Below are 12986 nucleotides of genomic sequence, written 5' to 3' on the forward strand. Positions count from 1 at the left end.
CTAGCGCTGTTAGCGCTGCCCATCTTCTGACCTCATTTAATGTCGGCCGGTGCGGTTCGCGATGACCATGAATCCCAGCCCCGCGGTGTCTTAACATTGTTAAAACACTGCGGGGCTGTGATTCATGGCCTGGCGCAGCACATATGTTCGCCTCTCGCACTCGGGTCCTTACACCCGCTGCAGACTGTGCGGCGTCAGCTGATCCCTTATCGCATGCCACGGCCATGAAGCCGCACAGTCTGAAGAAGGCGGAAGGAGATGAGGGACAGGCGAACTGATGCACTGCTCATGCCCATCAAACACACCCTCGCAGTCCCAAGAAATAAGACACCGAGGGGCGTTGTGTGGGTCAGGGCGGCCGCAGAGGCGCAGGCAGCCAAACAATGATGCCAGAAGACGGGCAGCGCTACCAAGGGGGTTGCAGCGTGTCATTACAAAGGAAAGTCACACCCCCGGGACGGTTAAAAGGTCACACAGAGGACACATTTCAGACGTGTTTTCAGTTCCACATGTGCGAGGAGAATACGTTTATGAGCCACCTTGCACACATGCAGCATTACCGCTGTACAAGGTGGCCTTAAAAACGTACAAACGCCTGGGGGAGGGGGGACAGGTTCCCTTCAATTTCAGTTCTTGTGTCTGCGTGGCTTTTGCAGGACACGATGCCGGCTGCACAGCAGGGGAACAGCTGGCGGTGCTGAACCCCACTGACACATTGGCTGGTGTTTTTCTCTGTGCAGCTAGCAGTACCGGGCCCCAACTGGCGGTGTTAGAGCCCGGGGTCAGCAGGAGGAGGAGATGGAGCAGAGTGTAGGCCGAAGCCAGCACTGGCGGCAGCTTTGGGTCTGTTGTGCCTGCGTCGCTGTTGCAGGACACGTTGCCGGCTGCACAGCAGGGGAACAGCTGGCGGTGCTGAACCCCACTGACACATTGGCTGGTGTTTTTCTCTGTGCAGCTAGCAGTACCGGGCCCCAACTGGCGGTGTTGGAGCCCGAGGTCAGCAGGGGGAGCAGAGTGTAGGCCGAAGCCTGCACTGGCGGCAGCTTTGGGTCTGTTGTGCCTGCGTGGCTGTTGCAGGACACGTTGCCGGCTGCACAGCAGGGGAACAGCTGGCGGTGCTGAACCCCACTGACACATTGGCTGGTGTTTTTCTCTGTGCAGCTAGCAGTACCAGGCCCCAACTGGCGGTGTTGGAGCCCGGGCTCTGCAGGGGGAGCAGAGTGTAGGCCGAAGCCTAATCGAACCGATTTCAAAGGTAACCTTTAACCCCCCCTCAGGGGTTACAAAGTAGAAGAGCCACAGCTTATGCAGCAGTAGTGCTGCACAAGTCAAAGGTTGCTCTTTTAATTTGGCTCCTTGCACACGCTGAATGGAACACGTATAACATTTAGCCCTTTATACAGTCAAACTGTGTTGGAGGCGCGAGTTCCCTTTGTAATGAGACGCGCACAGATGTCAAGAATCCCACCTTGGTGCTGGGTGCAGCCTCCTGAGCGTTGTTATTTGCTGTACAGGAGTCTGCGCTGTCGTGTTATCCCCTGGCCTAGCGCTGTTAGCGCTGCCCATCTTCTGACCTCATTTAATGTCGGCCGGTGCGGTTCGCGATGACCATGAATCCCAGCCCCGCGGTGTCTTAACATTGTTAAAACACTGCGGGGCTGTGATTCATGGCCTGGCGCAGCACATATGTTCGCCTCTCGCACTGGGGTCCTTACACCCGCTGCAGACTGTGCGGCGTCAGCTGATCCCTTATCGCATGCCACGGCCATGAAGCCGCACAGTCTGAAGAAGGCGGAAGGAGATGAGGGACAGGCGAACTGATGCACTGCTCATGCCCATCAAACACACCCTCGCAGTCCCAAGAAATAAGACACCGAGGGGCGTTGTGTGGGTCAGGGCGGCCGCAGAGGCGCAGGCAGCCAAACAATGATGCCAGAAGACGGGCAGCGCTACCAAGGGGGTTGCAGCGTGTCATTACAAAGGAAAGTCACACCCCCGGGACGGTTAAATGGTCACACAGAGGACACATTTCAGACGTGTTTTCAGTTCCACATGTGCGAGGAGAATACGTTTATGAGCCACCTTGCACACATGCAGCATTACCGCTGTACAAGGTGGCCTTAAAAACGTACAAACGCCTGGGGGAGGGGGGACAGGTTCCCTTCAATTTCAGTTCTTGTGTCTGCGTGGCTTTTGCAGGACACGATGCCGGCTGCACAGCAGGGGAACAGCTGGCGGGGCTGAACCCCACTGACACATTGGCTGGTGTTTTTCTCTGTGCAGCTAGCAGTACCGGGCCCCAACTGGCGGTGTTAGAGCCCGGGGTCAGCAGGAGGAGGAGATGGAGCAGAGTGTAGGCCGAAGCCTGCACTGGCGGCAGCTTTGGGTCTGTTGTGCCTGCGTGGCTGTTGCAGGACACGTTGCCGGCTGCACAGCAGGGGAACAGCTGGCGGTGCTGAACCCCACTGACACATTGGCTGGTGTTTTTCTCTGTGCAGCTAGCAGTACCGGGCCCCAACTGGCGGTGTTGGAGCCCGGGCTCTGCAGGGGGAGCAGAGTGTAGGCCGAAGCCTAATCGAACCGATTTCAAAGGTAACCTTTAACCCCCCCTCAGGGGTTACAAAGTAGAAGAGCCACAGCTTATGCAGCAGTAGTGCTGCACAAGTCAAAGGTTGCTCTTTTAATTTGGCTCCTTGCACACGCTGAATGGAACACGTATAACATTTAGCCCTTTATACAGTCAAACTGTGTTGGAGGCGCGAGTTCCCTTTGTAATGAGACGCAGCACAGATGTCAAGAATCCCACCTTGGTGCTGGGTGCAGCCTCCTGAGCGTTGTTATTTGCTGTACAGGAGTCTGCGCTGTCGTGTTATCCCCTGGCCTAGCGCTGTTAGCGCTGCCCATCTTCTGACCTCATTTAATGTCGGCCGGTGCGGTTCGCGATGACCATGAATCCCAGCCCCGCGGTGTCTTAACATTGTTAAAACACTGCGGGGCTGTGATTCATGGCCTGGCGCAGCACATATGTTCGCCTCTCGCACTCGGGTCCTTACACCCGCTGCAGACTGTGCGGCGTCAGCTGATCCCTTATCGCATGCCACGGCCATGAAGCCGCACAGTCTGAAGAAGGCGGAAGGAGATGAGGGACAGGCGAACTGATGCACTGCTCATGCCCATCAAACACACCCTCGCAGTCCCAAGAAATAAGACACCGAGGGGCGTTGTGTGGGTCAGGGCGGCCGCAGAGGCGCAGGCAGCCAAACAATGATGCCAGAAGACGGGCAGCGCTACCAAGGGGGTTGCAGCGTGTCATTACAAAGGAAAGTCACCCCCCCGGGACGGTTAAATGGTCACACAGAGGACACATTTCAGACGTGTTTTCAGTTCCACATGTGCGAGGAGAATACGTTTATGAGCCACCTTGCACACATGCAGCATTACCGCTGTACAAGGTGGCCTTAAAAACGTACAAACGCCTGGGGGAGGGGGGACAGGTTCCCTTCAATTTCAGTTCTTGTGTCTGCGTGGCTTTTGCAGGACACGATGCCGGCTGCACAGCAGGGGAACAGCTGGCGGTGCTGAACCCCACTGACACATTGGCTGGTGTTTTTCTCTGTGCAGCTAGCAGTACCGGGCCCCAACTGGCGGTGTTAGAGCCCGGGGTCAGCAGGAGGAGGAGATGGAGCAGAGTGTAGGCCGAAGCCTGCACTGGCGGCAGCTTTGGGTCTGTTGTGCCTGCGTGGCTGTTGCAGGACACGTTGCCGGCTGCACAGCAGGGGAACAGCTGGCGGTGCTGAACCCCACTGACACATTGGCTGGTGTTTTTCTCTGTGCAGCTAGCAGTACCGGGCCCCAACTGGCGGTGTTGGAGCCCGGGGTCAGCAGGAGGAGCAGGGGGAGCGGAGTGTAGGCCGAAGCCTGCACTCGAGCAAGTTGAAAGGAAACCTTTAACCCCCCCCCCCAGGCGTTTGTAGCTGAAAGAGCCATCGTGTACAGCACTAATGCTGGAAAAGGTAAACTTAGCTCTTTTAATTATGGTCCTTGCACATGTTCAACCTAACACTTATGAAATGTGTCCCCTCACAGCGTTAAATCGTCCGGTAGGTGGAACTTTCCTTTGTCGTGTGACGCAGCACAGCCATCAGTTTTACCCCCTTTGCGCCGTGCGCCGCCTCCTCAGCGTTGTTTGAATCTGTCCCGGAGCCTGCGCTGTTAGGTTAGCCCTTGGCCATGCACACATTTTGCGCTGCCCGTCTTCTGACATCATTTGGTGTCAGGCTGGCTGCGCCTGTGCGGGTGCGCTGGCCGAGATCCCGCCTCGCAGTGTCGTCTAATGTAATCCCACCGCGGGCCTGGGATCCGTGGCCATGCGCAGTGCATATCCTCGCCTCTCACTCCCCTCCCTACGGCTTCTTCAGACTGTGCGGTGTCACTGCCGTGGCATGCTATTAGGGACCAGCTGACACCGAACAGTCTGAAGAAGCCATAGGGAGATGAGTGAGAGGTGGAGGTTCAGATATGCACTGCGCATGGCCACGGTTCCCAGGCCCGCGGTGGGATTACATTAGACGACACTGCGAGGCGGGATCTCGGCCAGCGCACCCGCACAGGCGCAGCCAGCCTGACACCAAATGATGTCAGAAGACGGGCAGCGCAAAATGTGTGCATGGCCAAGGGCTAACCTAACAGCGCAGGCTCTGGGACAGATTCAAACAACGCTGAGGAGGCGGCGCACGGCGCCAAGGGGGTAAAACTGATGGCTGTGCTGCGTCACACGACAAAGGAAAGTTCCACCTACCGGACGGTTTAACGCTGTGAGAGGACACATTTCATAAGTGTTAGGTTGAGCATGTGCAAGGAGCACCACGAAAAGAGGCACTTTTTCCCTTTGCATCATTCATTACTGCTGCACAAGGTGGCTCCTTCAGTAACAAACGCCTGGGGGGGGGGGACAGGTTCCCTTAAATGTAACTTGTTGTGCCTGCGTGGCGGTCGCAGTACACGTTGCCGTATACACAGCAGGGGAACAGCTGGCGGTGCTGAACCCCAATAACACATTGGCGAGGTGTTTGGCTCTGTGCGTACAGCACTTCTGGACGGCAACTGGCGGTGTTGGAGCCCAGGGACAGGTGGAGGAGGAGGAGGTGGAGGAGGTAGGAGGGATTGCCACACACACAGCAGGGGAACAGCTGACGTTACTGAACCCCAATAACAGTGGAGGGACTGTTGACTGTGCGTACAGCACTTCTGGACGGCAACTGGCGGTGTTGGAGCCCAGGGACAGGAGGGGGAGGTGGAGGAGGTAGGAGGGATTGCCACACACACAGCAGGGGAACAGCTGATGTTACTGAACCCCAATAACAGAGGAGCGACTGTTGACTGTGCGTACAGCACTTCTGGACGGCAACTGGCGGTGTTGGAGCCCAGGGACAGGTGGAGGAGGAGGAGGTGGAGGAGGTAGGAGGGATTGCCACACACACAGCAGGGGAACAGCTGACGTTACTGAACCCCAATAACAGAGGAGCGACTGTTGACTGTGCGTACAGCACTTCTGGACGGCAACTGGCGGTGTTGGAGCCCAGGGACAGGTGGAGGAGGAGGAGGTGGAGGAGGTAGGAGGGATTGCCACACACACAGCAGGGGAACAGCTGACGTTACTGAACCCCAATAACAGAGGAGCGACTGTTGACTGTGCGTACAGCACTTCTGGACGGCAACTGGCGGTGTTGGAGCCCAGGGACAGGAGGGGGAGGTGGAGGAGGTAGGAGGGATTGCCACACACACAGCAGGGGAACAGCTGACGTTACTGAACCCCAATAACAGAGGAGCGACTGTTGACTGTGCGTACAGCACTTCTGGACGGCAACTGGCGGTGTTGGAGCCCAGGGACAGGTGGAGGAGGAGGAGGTGGAGGAGGTAGGAGGGATTGCCACACACACAGCAGGGGAACAGCTGATGTTACTGAACCCCAATAACAGTGGAGGGACTGTTGACTGTGCGTACAGCACTTCTGGACGGCAACTGGCGGTGTTGGAGCCCAGGGACAGGAGGGGGAGGTGGAGGAGGTAGGAGGGATTGCCACACACACAGCAGGGGAACAGCTGACGTTACTGAACCCCAATAACAGAGGAGCGACTGTTGACTGTGCGTACAGCACTTCTGGACGGCAACTGGCGGTGTTGGAGCCCAGGGACAGGTGGAGGAGGAGGAGGTGGAGGAGGTAGGAGGGATTGCCACACACACAGCAGGGGAACAGCTGACGTTACTGAACCCCAATAACAGTGGAGGGACTGTTGACTCTGCGTACAGCACTTCTGGACGGCAACTGGCGGTGTTGGAGCCCAGGGACAGGTGGAGGAGGAGGAGGTGGAGGAGGTAGGAGGGATTGCCACACACACAGCAGGGGAACAGCTGACGTTACTGAACCCCAATAACAGTGGAGGGACTGTTGACTGTGCGTACAGCACTTCTGGACGGCAACTGGCGGTGTTGGAGCCCAGGGACAGGAGGGGGAGGTGGAGGAGGTAGGAGGGATTGCCACACACACAGCAGGGGAACAGCTGACGTTACTGAACCCCAATAACAGAGGAGCGACTGTTGACTGTGCGTACAGCACTTCTGGACGGCAACTGGCGGTGTTGGAGCCCAGGGACAGGTGGAAAAGCAGAGGAACACAATGTAGGCCGAAGCCTGAGAAAGTCGAGAGGGAACCTTTAACCCCCCCCCACGGCGTTTGTAGCTGAAAGAGCCAGCTTGTGCAGCACAAAAGATGCAAAAGGAAAAGGTGGCTCTTTTCATCAGGCTCCTTGCAAACACAGAACTAAACACTTATAAAATGTGTCCCCTGAAACCGTGAAACCGTCCCGGAGGTGGGACTTTCCTTCGTAATATGACGCAGCACAGCCGTCATTCCTACCCCCCGGCGCCGTGCCCCGGCTCCTCAGCGTTGTTTGATTCCGTCCCGGAGCCTGCGCTGTTATGTTATCCCGTGGCCAGGCACACTTAGCGCTGCCCGTCTTCTTACATCATTTGGTGTCAGGATGGCTGCGCCTGTGCGGCCGCGCTGGCCGAGAGACCGCCTCGCAGTGTCTTCTGATTTAATCCCACTGGGGGCCTGGGAGCCATGGACATGCGCAGTGCATATCCTCGCCTCTCACTCCCCTCCCTACGGCTTCTTAAGACTGTGCGGTGTCACGGCCGTGGCATGCTATTAGGGACCAGCTGACACCGAACAGTCTGAAGAAGCCATAGGGAGATGAGTGAGAGGTGGAGGTTCAGATATGCACTGCGCATGTCCATGGATCCCAGGCCCCCAGTGGGATTAAATCAGAAGACACTGCGAGGCGGGCTCTCGGCCAGCGCGGCCGCACAGGCGCAGCCATCCTGACACCAAATGATGCCAGAAGACGGGCAGCGCTAAGTGTGCCTGGCCACGGGATAACATAACAGCGCAGGCTCCGGGACGGAATCAAACAACGCTGAGGAGCCGGGGCGCGGCGCCGGGGGGGTAGGAATGACGGCTGTGCTGCGTCATATTACGAAGGAAAGTCCCACCTCCGGGACGGTTTTACGGTATCAGTGGACACATTTTATAAGTGTTAAGTTCTGCGTGTGCAAGGAGCTAAACCAAAATAGCTACCTTTTCCTTGTGCAGCAGTAATGCTGCACAAGGTGGCTCTTTCAGTAACAAACGCCTTGGGGGGGGGACAGATTCCCTTACATTTCAGTTGTTGTGTCAGCGTGGCGGTCGCATGACACATTGCCGGCTACACAGCTGGGGATCAGCTGACGTTACTGAAACCCAATAACACTGGGTCGTATGTTTTGACTGTGCAGACGGCACTTCTGAGCCTCAACTGGCGGTGTTGGAGCACAGGAATTTAAGTTCAGGTGGTAGAAAGATGAACACAACAGGAGACCTGGATAACGTATACAGTGACCTAATTATTTAATCAGGAGGAGGAGTGGCAAATTCCTGCGAGATCCAGGCCTTGTTCATTTTCAGGAAAGTAAGCCGGTCAACGTTATCGGAGGATAGTCGCATGCGACGGTCAGTTAGTACACCACCTGCAGCACTAAAGACACGTTCCGATAATACACTGGCCGCAGGGCAAGACAGCACCTCCAATGCATACTGGCTTAGCTCTGGCCATGTATCCAGCTTTGAGACCCAAAACTTGAAAGGGGAAGAGCCGTCTGGGAGTACAGCAAGAGGGCAAGACATGTAGTCTGTCACCATCTGACGGAACCGTTGCCTCCTGCTGACTGGAGCCGTCTGTGATGGTGTAGACTTTTGTGGGGGGCACAGAAAACTGTGCCACAGTTGGGCCATACTGGTCTTGCCTTGGGCAGAGGCACTGCTTCTGCTCCCTCTTTGTGCAGAGCCTCCACCACTGCCTGGACGCACTGAGCTGCTTTGGAATGCACTAGCAGCACTTCTCTCAGTTGGAATGGAGAAGATGATGGAATTGACCAGTGTGTCTTGGTACTCCCGCATTTTTCGCTCCCGGTTCAACGGTGTGATGAGGCTTTCTACGTTGTCCCGGTAGCGAGGATCGAGGAGGGTGAACACCCAATAATCAGACATGTTGAGAATGTGGGCGATGCGGCGGTCGTTTCTCAGGCACTGCAGCATGTAATCCACCATGTGCTGCAGACTGCCAACTGCCCAAGAAACGCTGTCCCCTGCTGGAGGCGTGGTCTCTGCCCGCTCGTCATCACCCCACCCTCGCTGTACACACTGAGTACTGGACAATTCGGTAACTCCCTCCTCTGGACGGATGTCTTCCTCCTCCATTGACTCCTCCTCATCCTCCTCACAAACTGTCCCCTGCCTACGCGTTTGTGAGGAACCACGTGGCGCTGACTGTCCAGAAGATGATGGAAATGGTGAATCCTCATCCTCCACCTCTTCCACAACATCATCCCTTAGCGCTTGCAGTGATTTTTCAAGCAGGCAGATAAGGGGGACAGTCATGCTGACTAGTGCATCATCTGCACTCGCCATCCGCGTGGAATAATCAAAGGGACGCAAAACCTGGCAGACGTCATTCATAGTGGCCCACTCTGTGGTTGTGAAGTCTGTACGGCGCTGACTGCGACTTCTTTGCGCCTGAAGCAGCTGGTACTCCATTACAGCTTGCTGCTGCTCACACAACCGCTCCAACATATGTAACGTGGAATTCCACCTGGTAGGTAGGTCACATATGATGCGATGTTCCGGCAGGCGGTGTCGGCGCTGCAGAGCCGCAATGCGCGCTTTTGCCGTGCTGGAACGCCGCAAGTGAGCACACTCTAGGCGGACCTTGTGCAGCAGTGTATCAAGATCCGGATAGTCCCTCAAAAAGCTCTGCACGACCAAATTGAGCACATGTGCCAGACATGGGATGTGAGTGAGGTTGCCGAGGCCCAGAGCTGCCACCAGATTTCGGCCATTATCACACACTACCATGCCTGGCTGGAGATTCGCTGGCACAAACCACACATCGCTCTCCTGCTTGATGGCATTCCAGAGCTCCTGCGCTGTGTGGCTACGACTCCCCAAAAAAATTAATTTCAAGATTGCCTGTTGACGTTTGGCCACGGCTGTGCTCATGTCGGTCGTAACAGGTACACGTTCATCACGGGTCCATGTGGAGGTGGACTGTGACGGCTCCTGCAGCGATGATTCTGAGGAACTGGTGTAAGAGGAGGAGTCAATGCGTACAGAATGGATTCCTGCAATCCTTGGAGTGGGCAGGACACGTCCTGCGCCACTCGCACGGTCTGTACCCGGCTCAACGACATTAACCCAATGGGCAGTGAGGGAAAGGTATCGCCCCTGTCCATGTTGACTGGTCCACGCATCGGTGGTGAGGTGGACCTTGCTACTGACGGCGTTCAGTAGCGCGTGTTTTATGTGTCCCTCCACATGCTTGTGCAGGGCAGGGACGGCTTGCCTGCTGAAGTAAAAGCGGCTGGGCACATTGTACTGTGGGACTGCCAATGACATCAAGTCACGGAAGCTGTCAGTCTCCACCAGCCTGAATGACAGCATTTCCAGTGACAGAAGTTTGGCAATGCCTGCAGTCAGAGCCTGTGCTCGTGGGTGGTTTGACGAGAAAGGCCGCCTTTTCTCCCATGCCTGTACTACCGATGGCTGTAGACTGGGCTGGGAGTGTGTGGATGACTGGGAAAGTGGTGCTGCGGTGGGAATTACAGCGGGTCTCTGGACAACAGGGCCAGAGGTTCTTCCACGGCGATCCTGGGAGGAAGCCGAACCAGCTGCGTGTGAGCTAGAGGAAGAGGCAACACGAGCTGAAGAGGTGGTAGCTGCCGCTGTTGGTTGGCCTAGCTCTTCAGTGTGTTTTTCTAACTCCGCCGGGTGCCTGTTGCGCACATGTTTCCACATGTTGGAGGTATTGAGGTTGCTGACATTTCGACCTCTTTTGACTTTTTGATGACACACCTTGCATCTGACATAGCAAATGTCATCTGCAACTGTGTCAAAAAAGGACCAGGCACTGCAAGTCTTGGGAGCGCCCTTTTTGGCTTTTGGAAGAGACGTGCTCCTAACGGGTGCCAAAGCGGAGGCTGCAGGATCCGCAGTCTTCCCCCTCCCTCTCCCTCTTTGGGCCGTACGGGGAATCTCGTCCTCAGAGCTGCTCCCACCACCTTCCTGTCCCTCACGCCAAGATGGGTCAAGGACCTCGTCATCTACACTACCCTCTGCCCCCAACTGCTCCTCCTGGGTAGTCTCAGCAGCAGAGCACGCACCAGTAAGTGGCACCTGAGTGTCATCATCAGCTGATGCGGCCTGCGATGTGGTGACCGGAGCCACTGGCCTACCTGCCTCTTCAGAGGAAGAGAGAAAAAGCTGTTGGGCATCACTGCACCCTGCCTCTTCTTCCATTTCTCCAATGCTGCTTGGCTGGCCCCCTGTTTCCAAGCCAAGAGATTCAGAGAACAGAAGTAGAGACGGCTCCTGTCCTGGGCTCTCTGTCTGCCTGGGCAATTTGGCAGGTGGTGAAGAGACAGATGGCTGCTCTCCAGTGCTCTGTGTCTGAGAGGATGTGGCACTAATTGAAGTTGATGCATTAGCTGCCATCCATCCGACAACGGCTTCAATTTGTTCTTCACGCAGCAGCGGTGTACGGCGCTCTGACACAAAGCTGCGCATGAACGACTGTTGCCTGGTGAATGTGGGTGCTGATGAGTCACCGGTGCCCGCAGCAGGCACAGAATCCCCACGTCCCCTCCCTGCTCCGCGCCCACGCCCACGCCCACGTGCCTTACTCACTGCCTTCTTCATCTTGGTTGACTGATAAAGATAAGCAGAAAAGTAAGAACGGCTTTGTGTGCTTATTCCTGAACAACTCCTCCTAACAGGTATAAGAAACACTAATTTTCTAAAGTGTGGACTAGACTTTAATATGAGCTAATGTGGCCTACACAAATGTAAAGTGGTGTAACTGGTGTGTTTGGTGAACTTTATTATTTATTTATTTTTTGGGGGCTGAACTGACAACAGATAGAGCTGCAGTCACACGGAGACCGTGCAGACAGACGTAAACGGCGCTGCAAGGCCCAAAAACCCTCCTCTACGTTATCCTATGTAGTGTTTTTCCACAAATTAGCTGGAGACGGGTGGAAAGACATTAATAGGAATTTTTTGAAAAAATGTGCAGCAGCCTGCACTACTTAAAACAAAATGAAAATTGATTTGGCGGTATGACGCAGTGAACAACCCTGAGCTGGAGACAACCAGGCTACGGCTGCTCACAGACTACAGGGCGAGCTGCAGTCACACGGAGACCGTGCAGACAGCCGTAAACGGCGCTGCAAGGCCCAAAAACCCTCCTCTACGTTATCCTATGTAGTGTTTTTCCACAAATTAGCTGGAGACGGGTGGAAAGACACTAATAGGATTTTTTTGAATAAATTAGCAGCAGACTACACTACTTGAAAAAAAATGAAAATTGATTTGGCGGTATGACGCAGTGAACAACCCTGAGCTGGATACAACCAGGCTATGGCTGCTCACAGACTACAGGGCGAGCTGCAGTCACACGGAGACCGTGCAGACAGCCGTAAACGGCGCTGCAAGGCCCAAAAACCCTCCTCTACGTTATCCTATGTAGTGTTTTTCCACAAATTAGCTGGAGACGGGTGGAAAGACACTAATAGGATTTTTTTGAATAAATTAGCAGCAGACTACACTACTTGAAAAAAAATGAAAATTGATTTGGCGGTATGACGCAGTGAACAACCCTGAGCTGGATACAACCAGGCTATGGCTGCTCACAGACTACAGGGCGAGCTGCAGTCACACGGAGACCGTGCAGACAGCCGTAAACGGCGCTGCAAGGCCCAAAGACCCTCCTCTACGTTATCCTATGTAGTGTTTTTCCACAAATTAGCTGGAGACGGGTGGAAAGACACTAATAGGATTTTTTTGAATAAATTAGCAGCAGACTACACTACTTGAAAAAAAATGAAAATTGATTTGGCGGTATGACGCAGTGAACAACCCTGAGCTGGATACAACCAGGCTATGGCTGCTCACAGACTACAGGGCGAGCTGCAGTCACACGGAGACCGTGCAGACAGCCGTAAACGGCGCTGCAAGGCCCAAAAACCCTCCTCTACGTTATCCTATGTAGTGTTTTTCCACAAATTAGCTGGAGACGGGTGGAAAGACACTAATAGGATTTTTTTGAATAAATTAGCAGCAGACTACACTACTTGAAAAAAAATGAAAATTGATTTGGCGGTATGACGCAGTGAACAACCCTGAGCTGGAGACAACCAGGCTATGGCTGCTCACAGACTACAGGGCGAGCTGCAGTCACACGGAGACCGTGCAGACAGCCGTAAACGGCGCTGCAAGGCCCAAAAACCCTCCTCTACGTTATCCTATGTAGTGTTTTTCCACAAATTAGCTGGAGACGGGTGGAAAGACACTAATAGGATTTTTTTGAATAAATTAGCAGCAGACTACACTACTT

Source organism: Ranitomeya variabilis, chromosome 2 (genome assembly GCF_051348905.1).
Source record: "Ranitomeya variabilis isolate aRanVar5 chromosome 2, aRanVar5.hap1, whole genome shotgun sequence".
NCBI lineage: Eukaryota > Metazoa > Chordata > Amphibia > Anura > Dendrobatidae > Ranitomeya > Ranitomeya variabilis.